The sequence below is a fragment of the Schistocerca gregaria genome, chromosome 7 (genome assembly GCF_023897955.1).
Source record: "Schistocerca gregaria isolate iqSchGreg1 chromosome 7, iqSchGreg1.2, whole genome shotgun sequence".
Classification (NCBI taxonomy): Eukaryota; Metazoa; Arthropoda; class Insecta; order Orthoptera; family Acrididae; genus Schistocerca; species Schistocerca gregaria.
In genome coordinates this window covers 554312336-554325924 of record NC_064926.1, presented here as the reverse complement: position 1 = coordinate 554325924, position 13589 = coordinate 554312336, and positions in this window count along the sequence as shown.

Genomic DNA, 13589 nt, shown 5'->3' with positions numbered 1-13589 from the left:
AGCTATACGTTTTGAAGGAAATGTTGCTGGGTAATGCCTACATAAGTTTCTAATTTCTCACGTAACGGTCGTACATGGAGCTGTGTGGACGACGAAGAATGTAGCCGACGACAGTGCTGAGCTACCATTGTTGCTTCTGCGGCTGTTTGATGATAACTCAGAATCGTTTCCAAATCCACGGATAATTATGGGACAGGCAGTACCTGGAATTGCAGCTTCCTCCGCTTGTCCACTCCTACCGTCCACTTCATACTCGAGGGTAAAAGAATCAGGCGCGTCTATACTGACGCGAGTATAGATGCACACCGCATCTGCGGGAGCTCCCAACAAACACTTCCGCACTCTTTCATGACTCAAGCTGCTCTGCCTCTTCACTGCTCGCAACGCGACAGAGACCCGACCCTCTATACGTAAAGATAAACAACGGCAAGAGCTACTGCCATTTCGTCGTTGCTATCGATACACTTAAGTATAGTTCCCTTCGCTATTACCCAGCAATTTAAAATATTTTCATTATATTTTCATTATAATTACAATCTATTACATACAGTCAGAAGTAAATACACTATTACACCAGTTACGTATTGAATATAGTTTTTGTAATAGAGCTGACAACTACAGAATCATAAGTACAGTACACGTTGTCAACGGATAATAAACGGCGAAAATTTAGGATGGTGCAGAAGGTGTTTTATCTGCATTTTCCGCGAAACATGGTCATTACCGTCACTATTGTCCCGTCTTTGGAACTGGCTAGAGAAAGAATGGGCAGTGCTGTTGGCTTTTGTCAGCTAGAATTTTCCACGACTTACGGCGGTTCATTCTTTCATAAGCCATGACGGGTCGATGAACGCAATGAGCGCTACACGATTAAATTCATATCTTTCTTCAAACAGCTAGTGTATGATACAGCCTGCAGCTTAGCGCCAAATGAACTTTTACTGAGATGTTACGGATCAGGTACAACGCATTTCAGTAGCATTATACTAACTGCGTCTTCCAAGGGGGTAAAAATGCTGTCATCTACATGAGCACCATTCAGATTTCTGTGGGACTGATTGTCCTGTTTCTCAACACTTCTTTCGTTTTGGTTGTTAAACTTTTAGAAACTGGTGTTATTTCACTGGAATGCAATACTGAAGGGTGCTGGTGACAATCTTAAATCCATCCATCCAGTTCCCGCAGTACTGAAGTTGGATTGCATATCTACACTACATCCGCATTATATATATATATATATATATATATACTCTGTATTCACGGCTAAGTGCCTGACGGAAGTAGAAAGATACAAGTTTAAAACCACATCTTTGTTACTTCAAACTCGAGTATCTCACAGGAAAGGTTAACACATAAATCTCATTCCCTGAGAGCTCTGGCTTCCCTTATTTCATCGCTAGATGGAGGCAACAGAATTTTGGTCAATTAGAGGAAGAAATCGTTCACTGAAATAAAAATGCCCAGTTGTTTTGATGATTCCCACCCCAAGTCTCTCATTATGTACGTCGTACTCCCTCCACCATTTTTGTTGCACTTTTTTGAAATTATTCTGTTTCAGTCAGTCCTATCTGTTGAGGATACCATATTGCGCAGCAGTATTATCGAAGAAAACGGTCAACAATAGTTTAAGCAGCTTATGTAGTGGATTTCTGGCATCTGTTTGGATTGTCACTAAATCACAGTGCCAGACTTGTCACTACAACCCATCTTCTCTACGACGGTTCCTGACTGAAGTTACTGTTAAATGGAATCCCTAGATACATGTAGTCGAGTCGACGACAATCTCTATGTCAGTATCAATGAGGGTGTAACAAAATTCAACCGAGTTCTCTTAATACTCAGACTTTTGTGGAGAAATTCAAACTTCTTTTTATGTCGCTATCCGCTCCATTCTCATAAATTTCTAACTCACTCTGTAATCTGAACGGCCATGCTGGCTGTAGCGTAGCTTCTAGAAGGGACATCCAAGCCGGACCGTGCGAAAGAGAAGAGCCAGACGAAATATGACCTCAAGAGTCTATAGGTGCTTTTCTCCAATCCCATGCTCTCTTTCCCGTCAACTCCATTTACAGGTAAAGAGTAGACAGGAATCTTAGGCGTGCGAAAGCCAGCCTCCCTAGGGTAATGAATCCATAATAGAAAATCAGGCAGACTGGGAAGCCCCGAAGTGGCAGCCCCATTATCCAGTTACTCCCGCGCAGCCCTCACGTGGCCAGGTGAATTATCACATTTGCTACTAGTACCAAAGGCAGGCTCTGATAAATCTAAAGGTCAGATATACCGATGACGAACCCGAGGATCAGATAGCTGAAGAATACATGGATGCTATTACGATTGTGGTAGCAACATGGAATGTCAGAGCATTAGCAGACAAATAATAAGAATTAGCAGAAATTTTAAGAAAGGCCAAGGTAGATACAACTTACACTATAGAAACATAGGAAAAGGTACAGGATAAAATGTGTGTAGAATATTTCACGTTATCCAACGGAAAGCGAAAACAGGAGAAAACAAGCCAAACGTTTGCCATTTAAATACATACAAGGGTTCCCCACACTCCAATGCACCACATATGTATTCGCCAGCCATTGACAGTAGTACGAATGCGAAACTTTACGTACCGGTATGCATTATGTGAAGTTTCCGGAATGCGCGCACAAATTATCCCTTTCCTCCGACAGACAGCGTAGCTGCAGGAATGTTTCAAAGTTGCGTCCGTAAGTGATGTACTTGACAAGCAGCGGAGAAAGAAACAGTTGTGAACATTCGTGAACATATGTGTTCAGTGTACAGAACATCTGCAGTTGACAGGTGCACGGTCAGTCGCTGGACGACTAGGGTGAGCACATTACGAGAAGGTGGTTCGGCAGAACTCCAATATCTGTGGTGTTCGGGGAGTAGGCTCCATTTACTGCTGTCATACCCGGCAAGGTGCCGCTTGCTTATCTGCTCATTCGAGAAGACTGGCGCATAACGACTCAGCAGATGGCGCTGAAGCTTTCAATCGTGGAAGGAATCGTGGATGCAATCAATAACCCAGACGACTGATTCCACATGATAACGCTCGGCCTCAAACAGACTGAGGACTTGGAAACGTCACTAAACAGGATTGGACAGTGTACCCCAACCACTCTACAACCACGACCTAGCTTCCTCAGGCTTCCACTTATTTAACACATTAAAACGACACCCCTGGTCTCTCACTGGAGGAAGACCGTACAACGGGAAGGCGATAACGTGGAAAAATACGGAGCGCAGAAGAAACACAGTTCTTTCTTGTGCTTACTTTCCATTTTGTTCAATACATAATTGTTGGAAAAAAAAGATGTCGTGCGTTACATCGTGGGCGGTCATCGTAAGAGATGGGAGAAGAGGACTGTAGTGAAGGAATTATAGTTTTAACTGAGCTGTTTATGCACTTGAGGAAGAAAAATTAAGAGTCTATAGATATTATTGACAAACTGCAATTAGTTTGGCACCTCTATAACAATAAGCATCAAATAATATTTATAGAAGATTTAAACGTAAGCCTAGGGAACAGACCAATCCAAAATATTGCGGGAACGATGGGAAAAAAACGTGATAAATAGCAATGTTAGATTGCTTTCAGATTTTGTTTTCTTAATATACTAAAGAGAACCAACAATTTCATCCACAAAAAAGATGTCCATAAATATACAATATAGCGTCGGGGAGTTAAATCTCTTGTTGACGGCATAACCATTAATGAAAAATCAGAAGGTGAAGTGCACAAGAGTGCACAGACGATATGACACAGGTTTTGAGCCTTTCCTGGTGATTTGTCAAATAGATTTGTAAGCCAGATGGGGAATCAAGAACTAGAGTAGAACGGAGAAGCACAACAGCTAGAATAGAAATTGAAAAATACATAAATATAGTTAAGAAAACAGATGAAGGAGCCTAAGCAAAAAAGAGATAGGTAAGAAGGAAGAAAGATTTAAAAAAGAATTACACAAAGCTATTAAGGAAATGCAATTCGCTAATCCTAACAATCACAGTAAACCAAGGGGGAATAATTTTCAAATTTATAAGCAACAGAGGACTACAGCAAATCGAACAGTGACACGAGCTCGTCAAGAATCTTGCGATAGTTTTATCACCGGTGCGTTGTTGTTATTGTTGTGGTCTTCAGTCCGAAGACTTGCTTGATGCAGCTCTCCATTGCTACTCTGTCCTTTGCAAGCCTCTTCATCTTCCAATAAATACTGCAACTTACAATCTCCTGAATCTTGTAACTGTATTCACCTTTTGGTCTCTCTCTACAATTCCCTCCAATACTTCCCTGCAATATTAAATAGGTGATCCCTTGATGTCTCATAATGTGTCCTATCAAATCAACCCTTCTTCCAGTCGGGTTGGGCCACAAATGTGTTTCCTCTCCATTTATAATCAGTACCTTATCATTAGCTACGTGATCCACCCACTTGATCATCTGCCTTTTTCGGTAGCACCACATTTCCAAAACTTACATTCTCTGCCCGTATAAACTGTTTATCTTTCACCTTTCACTTCCATGCATGGCTACACTCTAGACAAATGCTTTCACAACATATTTCAGTTCTTCAGAAACGCTTATCTTGCGACTCCGCCTACTTCTATGCCCTCTCTACATCGCCATTCATCAGTTATTTTGCTGCCCAAATAATATGTCTCGTCTACTTTTTTAAGTGTCTCGTTTCCTAATCTAGTTCCCTCAGCATTACCTGATTTACTTCGACTACATTCCATCATTTTTGTTTTGCTTTTGTTGATGTTCACCTTATATTCTCGTTTCCTGACACTATTCTTTCCGTTCAAATGCTCTTTTAAGTCCTATACCCACTCTCACTACAATGTCGTACAAACCTCAATGGTTTTACTTCTTTTCCCTGACCTTTAGTTTCTACTCCGAATTTTTCTTTGGTTCCTTTTAGTGTTTGCTCAATGTACAGATTAAATAATATCGAGGATAGGCTACAAACCGATCTCACTACGTTCTCAGCCACTACTTCTTTTTCCGTAAAAGTTGTAAATAGACCTTCACTCTCAGTATTTTACCCTTGCTACCGACAGAATTTCAAGGAGAGTGTTCCAGTCAAGATTGTCAAAAGATTCCTCTAAGTCTTCAAATGTTATATACTTGGGTTTGTCTTTCATTAATCTATCTCCTGAGATAAATCGTAGGGTCAGTACTGTCTTCCGTGTTCCTACATTTCTCCAGAATCCAAACAGGCCTTTCCCGACGTCAGCTTCCACAAGTCTTTCCAATCTTCTGTCAAGAACTCCTGTTAGCATTTTGCAACTATGACTTATTAAACTCATAGACCGGCAATATTCACACCTATCAGCACTTTCTTCCAATGTAATTGAAATTATTACATTCTGCTTGAAGTGTGAGGGTACTCTAACGATGAAATATATCTTTCACACTAGCTGGAAGAGTTCTGTCATGACTGGGTCTCCGAAAGATGTTAGTAGTTATGGCAGCATGTCGTCTGCTCCAGGGGCCTTGCTTCAACATAGGTCTTTAAGTGTTTTGTCAGATTCTTCTCGCATTATCATATCTCCCATTTCACCGACATTCTCATCACCTTTTGTAATATTGCCCTCTAGTGCATATCCCTTGTATGTACCCTCTATGTACTTCTTACGCCTTCCAGATTTTCATTCTTTGCTTATGACGAGCTCTTGATATTCATATAGCTGCTTCTATTTTCCTCAATGCTCTCTTAAATTTTCCTGTGGGCGGTATCTATATTTCCCCTAGTGATAGGCTTCTAAATCGTTACACTTGTCTTCCAGCCATTTAAGCTTAGCCATATTTCATTTCCTCTCAATCTCATTTTATAGACTATTGTATTTTCTATCGCCTGTCCCATTTGCTACATTTTCGTAATTTCTCCTCTCATCAGTTAAATTCAATATCTCCTGTGCTATCCAAGGATTTCTTCTAAGCCTAGTCCTCTTACCTGTTTGATCCTCTGATGCCTTGAGTTTTTCATCTCCCAAAGCTATCTATTCTTCCTCTACTGTATTCCTCTACCCTGTTCTTGTCCACTGTTGCCTAATCCTCCTCGTGAAATTCTCGACAACCTCTGGTTCTTTCAGTTAATCTAGGTCCCATCTCCTTACATTCCTACCATTTTGGAGTTTTTTTAGTTTTTAATCTACAGTTCATAACGAATAGGTTGTGGTCAGAGTCGATTTATGTCACTGAAAATGTCTTACAACTTGAAACCTGGTACTTAAATCTCTGTATAACTATCACATAATCAATTTGAAACCTTCCGGTGTCTCCAGGTCCCTTCTATGTATACAACCTTCTTTCATGATTTTTACACCTAGTGTTAGGTGCCAAATTCTACCAGGCGGCTTCCTCTGTCATTCCTTTCCCCGAGTCCAAATTCACCTATGACTTTTCCTTCTCTTCCTTTTCCTACAATGAATTACAGTCCCCAATGACAATTAAACTTTCGTCTCCGGTAACTATCTGACTAATTTATTTTATACCATCATACATTTCTTAATCTCCTCATCAGCTGCAGAGCTAGTTGGCATGTAAAACTGCATTACAATGATGAGTTTTGCCTTTTTGTCTCTCGTGGCTACGGTAATGATTTCACCATGCTGTACATGGTATCTTACCAGCATTCGTATTTTTTCATTCATTATTAAATCCAAACGGGTCATATCGCTTTTACAGAAGCAACGAAAAAAGCACCTACTATACTACTATGTGCAACGCTGGGGCACGTAAGTTATCCCACAACGGCAGGGTCCATACTTGATGGAGGCGTCATATCAGGGAATATTCACGGAAGTCAAATGAAAATTTGTAAAACAATGAAATTGCTCAATCAAACAGAAAAGAATTAGCACAAATAAATATCATGTAACTAGCAAAACTGTTAGAACAAGAACACGTGGCATGAAGAAACATGCTGCTCAGAGAATAAGAGAATGAAATGGAAATAGATTGAGAGACGATTTATACACGGATGAATTAAGAGATAACCTCAACCTCACAAAGAATACAACTGTACGGTATGGATGCCATAAAGGTTGAGGTGCTGGAATATGGAGGCACCCTACTACAAAAGAGATTATTACAAGTGCTTCATATGTGCTCGAGAAATCGAGGTATTCTAGAACCATGGTCGTGTAATATCACTATCTGAAAAAATACTACAACAAGTGCGAAAACTGTGGAGGAATCAGCTTCCTGTAAACCACATACAAAGTTCATGGAGAAACAGTGAACAAGGTTTTAAATGTTATAGCTGAGAGTTTCTTGGGCGAGCTATAAATAGGACGTTGGAGGGGCACGTCGATATCTGATGCAATATTTATAACTGAACAAACAATAGAAACACAGAGAGAAATTCATTTCTCAGTTATTGATTTTATGAAGTAATTCGATAATTTTGATAGAAGAAGACTTGGAGAATTATTAGGAAAAGAGGATGTCCACAAAATCAAATAATCCTTTTAACATGTCTATGCAAACAATCTACTGTAAGTTTAGGTGTAAATAGCACTCTAACACAGACGTAGCCACAAACAAAGCAGTTACACAAGGGTACATCTACATCTGCATACGTGCCCCTCAAGCCACCGTACGGTGCTTGGCGGAGGCTACCCTGTACCACAACTAAGCGTTTCCTTTCCTCTTCGACTCTCAGATAGAGCGGGGAAAAACGACTGTCTGCATGACTCCGTATGAGCCCTAAACTGTCGTATCTTACTTTCGTGGTCCCTACGCGAACTATGTCTTGCCGGCAGTAGAATCGTCCTGCCGTCATCCTCAAATTCCGATTCTCTAAACTCTCTCAGTAGTGTCCCTCGAAATGAATGTCTTCTTCCCTCCGGGGATTCCCACTTGAACTCCCAAAGTATATCCCCGCGGCCAGGCGGGGTTGCTGCGCTGCGTTGTGATTTAACTATTGATGTCCACCTACCTCAGTATAGCGTCCATTCACCACCCGTTGCTGGGCGTTCATAGGTGCTATGTAGACGATGAGAAAAGCAGCGTTGAAGAAAATCACCCTCCATACTTACGATTACAAAGTCCGCGTAACTCAAGTAACAAGATAAACCTGTAAATCTCTATTGACATCGGGCCAAGTGGCTGCTTCCTCCCTTCACTGAAAATGTTTGTTTGTAGATTCCGATGTTTTATTACGGTCTTTTTCATTTATGGTGTCACCAAGCCCACATTACGTTGGAAGTACATCTGCTACTAGTTCGTGCAGCTTACATCACACGTAAGGCAGTCAGAAATGTGCTAGTGCTATTACAAGATTGACTTAGGCAACACTCTGTTACAAAACGAGTTCACACTCGGTCCTTTTCAGTAGATTCTTCGAAAGTAGATGCTCGCCAAAATGTTCTGCACATGCATACGAAACAAGCCACGCAGAATTACACACAAAGGCCGGCAGTTTCACACGAGGGTTTTTCTGCAACTGACATACCAAAACCTCTCAAAACTTCGCCGAAATGTCCGTCATTGCATGTGCTATCACGGCGATATAAACCGAGTGAGATTTAACCGTCCTTTCTTCATCTTACAGATAATTTTTTCCGACACGTTTAACATGGCCTTCTTGTCCGAGAGCGACTCCCCGACTGAGTGAATGCCGTTGCTCTCAGAGCATATAACTTATTCAATTACGCGGGAAATACATCTCTCTCAGTGGTTGATCAAAACGATCACCCAATCTGATTAACCTTTCATGATCAATTTCCCGGGCAAACCGTGTTACTCCAATCAGCATTCGCAGATGCATCTACGTCATTTCATACTGCAAAAAATCATTAAATGTTCCACAAGACTAAACGAAACCAAAATAAAAAGAAAACTATGCTTGAAATATACTCTAGAACTAAGCATCCTCCTACTATACTTCTGGCTGCCTTATTACTGAAGTAAACGCTCCTAGACTTACATCACCCACCAGTTAGAAGGATTCACCATTTTCAGGACATCCTGGTTACGTAACACTTTCTAGTTACGGATGGTGTAATACAATATAAAATTGAAATTTGACGTATGTCCCCACATACATACTCACATTCACTCTCATCTACTCCCCCCATAACTATAAATATCAACTTTTCAACTATTATTTCCATTGCGAAAGCAAAATTATTACAAGTTTAGAATCAATATTCCTTGAAAGTAACTTGTGCGCTGAGAGTGCTGTTATTGTTTTCAAATAAGAAAGAAACTTAAACTGTCATGATTCCTATCTTAATTTACTTTACTAAGTGTCGGTTAAGTACTTTTTAATATGTTTTTTTGTACTTCCAAAACCATTAAAGTTACCCGCATGAAAATTTTACACACTGTTCTTTTAAATTATAAAAGTTGCTATGCCAAATTTGAAAACAAACAGATAATATTTATAGTAGTTATTTAGTTTCTTAGGTGAAATGAATAAATGATGTTAGTAGTATTCACACAGAGCAGTTTTCATGGTCAGCACACTGCTACAGGTGGCATTACGAGCCCAGCAGCCGACTACACAACAACCGGGGCTGGAGGCTTCATTGCCAGCCTCCAGTACAGAGCTTGACCTAACGGAATAAAACTTAACTGTAAAACTCTGCAGCAGTGTAAATAGCTGCGACGTTACAACTTGCATGCTGATCAAACCTACCGGTAAAAAATCTAGCAGTTCGTCTCTGAACTGCTTCGATGTCTTCTTTCAATCCGACCTCTGCGGATCCCAAACACTCGAACACTGCTCAAGAATTGGTCGCAAAAATGTCCTGAATGCGGTCTCCCGTATAGATGAATGAGGCTTTCCTAAGATTCTCCCAAAAACCGAAGTAGACCATTCTCTTTCCGCACCACAATACTCACATGCTTGTTCCATTTCATATCGCTTCGCAACGTTACGCCCAGATATTTAAACGACGTGACAGATGAAGTAGGGCACTACTAATGATCTACCCGTACATTACGGATTTGTTTTCCCTACTCATCCGGATTAACTTAAATTTTTCTTAATTAAGAGCTAACGACCGTTCACCGCACCAGCTAGAAATTTTGTGTAGGTCACCTTGTATCACCCTACAGTCAATTAATATTTACACCTTCATGTACACCACGGCATCATCAGCCAACAACCGCAGATTATATGTCCACGCTGTTTATAGATCATTTATGTAAAAAGAAAATAGCAACTGTCCTATCACACTTCCCTGGGGCACTCCTGATATTACCCATGTCTCCGATGAACACTCCCTGTCGAGGACAGCATACTTGGTTCTACTACTTAAGATGTCTTCGAGCCAGTCATAAATCTGGGACACTATTCCGTGTGCACGTACTTTCGTTACCAGTGTGCAGAGGGTTACCATGTCGAATGCTTTTCGGAAATCTAGAAATATGGTATCTGGCTGTTGCCCTTCATCCATAGTTCGCAGTATACCATGTGAGAAAAGAGGAAGCTGGGTTTCGCACGAGCGATGATTTCTAAAGCCGTGCTGATTCGAGGACATGGTGATTTTCGGTCTCTGGGAAATTTACTACATTCGAACTCATGATATTCTCTAGAATTCGGCAGGAAACCCATGTTAAGGATACCGGTCTGTAAATTAGGGGGTCCATTCATTTACTCTTCTTATCTAAAGGAGTGATCTGCGCTTTTTCCAGTCGCTTGGCACTTTCCGCTGACCGAAAGATTCGCGATAAATGGAAACTGAGCAAGGGGCCAGTGACGTAGAGTTGTTGTTGTCGGGGTCTTCAGTACTGAGACTGGTTTGCTGCACTTCTTCATGCTACTCTATCCTGTGCTAGCTTCTTCATCTCCCAGTACTTACTGCAACCTACATCCTTCTGAATCTGCTTAGTGGATTCATCTCTTGCCCTCCCTCCACGATTTTTACCCTCCACGCTGCCCTCTAATACTAAATTGGTGATCCTTTGATGTCTCAGAACATGCCCTACCAACGGATCCCTTCTTCTAGTCAAGTTGTGCCACAAATTCCTCTTCTCCCTAATTCCATTCAGTACCTCGTCATTAGTTATGCGTCTACCCATCTAATCTTCAGTATTATTCTGTATTAAAGCTTCTATTCTCTTCTTATCTAAACTATTTGTCGTCACGTTTCACTTGCATAGATGGCTACACTCCATACAAATACTTTGAGAAACGACTTCCTGACACTTAAATCAATTCTCGATGTTAACAAATTTCTCCTCTTCAGAAACGACTTCGTTGCCATTGCCAGTATGCATTTTATATCCTCTGTACCTCGACCATCATCAGTTAATTTTGCTCCCCAAATAGCAAACCTCCTTTATTACTTTAAGTGTCTCATTTCCTAATCTGATTCCCTCAGCATCATCAGAGTTAACACCACTACATCCCATTATCCTCGTTTTGCTTTTGTTGATGATCATCTTACACCCTTCTTTCAAGAGACTGTCCATTCCGTTCAACTGCTCTTCCAAGTCCTTTGCTGTCTCTGACAGAATTACAATGTCTTCGGCGAACCTTAAAGTTTTTATTTCCTCTCCATGGATTTTAATTCCTACTCCGAACTTTTCATTTGTTTCCTTTACTGCTTGCTCAATATACAGATTGAATAACATCGGGGAGAGGCTACAACCCTTTCTTACTCCCTTCCCAACCACTGCTTCCCTTTCAAGTCCCTCGACTCTTATAACTGCCATCTGGTTTCGGCACAAATTGTAAATAGCCTTTCGCTCCCTGTGTTTCACCCCTGCCACCTTCAGAATTTGAAAGAGAGTATTCCAGTCAACATTGTCAAAAGCTTTCTCTAAGTCTACAAATGCTAGAAACGTAGGTTTACCTTTCCTTAATATTTCTTCTAAGGTAAGTCGTAGGGTGAGTATTGCCTCACTTGTTCCAATATTTCTACGGAATCCAAACTGATCTTCCCCGAGATCGGCGTCTGTCAGTTTTCAATTCGTCTGTAAAGAATTCGCGTTAGTATTTTGCAGCCTTTACTTATTAAACTGATAGTTCGGTAAGACTAGTCTTAGCAAAACCGAATTGGGATTCCATCCGGACGTAGCGACTTTTTTGTTTTCAAGTCATTTAGTTGTTTCTCTATGCCAGGAATTCCTATCGCTGTGCCATCCTTATGGGGCTCCTTACGAAGGTCAAACGACGGAACGTTTGTACGATTCTCCTGCGAGAACGATTTATGAAACGTGGGATTCAAACCTTCAGCCTCCATTTTGCTGTCTTCTGCTGCCAAAACGGACTGGGCAACGAGTGACTAGATGGAATCCTTAGTCCCGCTTAGTGAGTTTGCATGGAACGAGATATTTTTCTAATTCTCCTCCAGATCTTTAGCCAAAGCATGAATGTCGTGGCTGTTGTACGCCTCGCGTATGGATTATTCCACAGACGCACAAATATCTGCTAATCTTTGCCCGTCGTCATTTGCGCGCCTACATCTATATCTACATCTACATCTACATCCATACTCCGCAAGCCACCAGATGCAGTGTGGTGGAAGGTACCCTGAGTACCTCTATCGGTTCTCCCTTCTATTCCAGTCTCGTATTGTTCGTGGAAAGAAAGATTGTCCGTATGCCTCTGTGTGGGCCCTAACCTCTCTGACATTATCCTCATTGTCTCTTCGCGAGATATACGTAGGTGGGAGCAATATACTACTTGTCTCTTCGGTGAAGGTATGTTCTCGAAACTTCAACAAAAACCCGTACCGAACTACTAAGCGTCTGTCTTGCAGAGTCTTCCACCAGAGTTTACCTATCTTCTCCATAAACCTTTCGCGATTATTAAATGATTCTGTAACGAAACACGCTGCTCTCCGTTGGATCTTCTCTATCTCTTCTATCAACCGTATCTGGTAAGGATCCCACACCAGTGAGCAGTATTCAAGCAGTTGGCAAATAAGTGTACTGTAACCTACTTCCTGTGTTTTCGGGCTGCATTTCCTTAGGATTCTTCCAGTGAATCTCAGTCTGGCATCTGCTTTACCGGCGATTAGCTTTATATGGTCATTCCATTTTAAATCACTCCTAATGCCTATTCCCAGATAATTTGTGGAATTAACTGCTTCCAGCTGGTGACCTGCTATATTGTTGCTAAATGATAAACGATCTTTCTTTCTATGTATTTGCAATACATTACGCTTGTCTACATTGAGATTCGATTGCCATTCCCTGCACCATGCGTCAATTCGTTTCAGATCTTCCTGCATTTCAGTACAATTTTCCATTGTTACTACCTCTCGATATACTAAGCATCATCTGCAAGGAGCCTCAGTGAACTACCGATGTTATCCACAAGGTCATTTATATATATTGTGAATAACAACGGTGCTACGACACTCCCGTGCGGCACATCTGAAATCCCTGTTACTTCGGAAGACTTCTCTCCTCTTTAGATACCTCAGCATTTCCCAGATTTTGTTGTTAAACGACGGTGTGTCTTTTTCAGTCCTTAATGCATATGTTTGTCTAGATCTCGATTTACAATGTGTTTAAACTTTTCAACATCTATTTAGACGTTAGAGTAGGAGGAGATTAGTTTTAACGTCCCATTAGAGACGGAGCCCAAGCTCGGATTAGGGAAGGATGC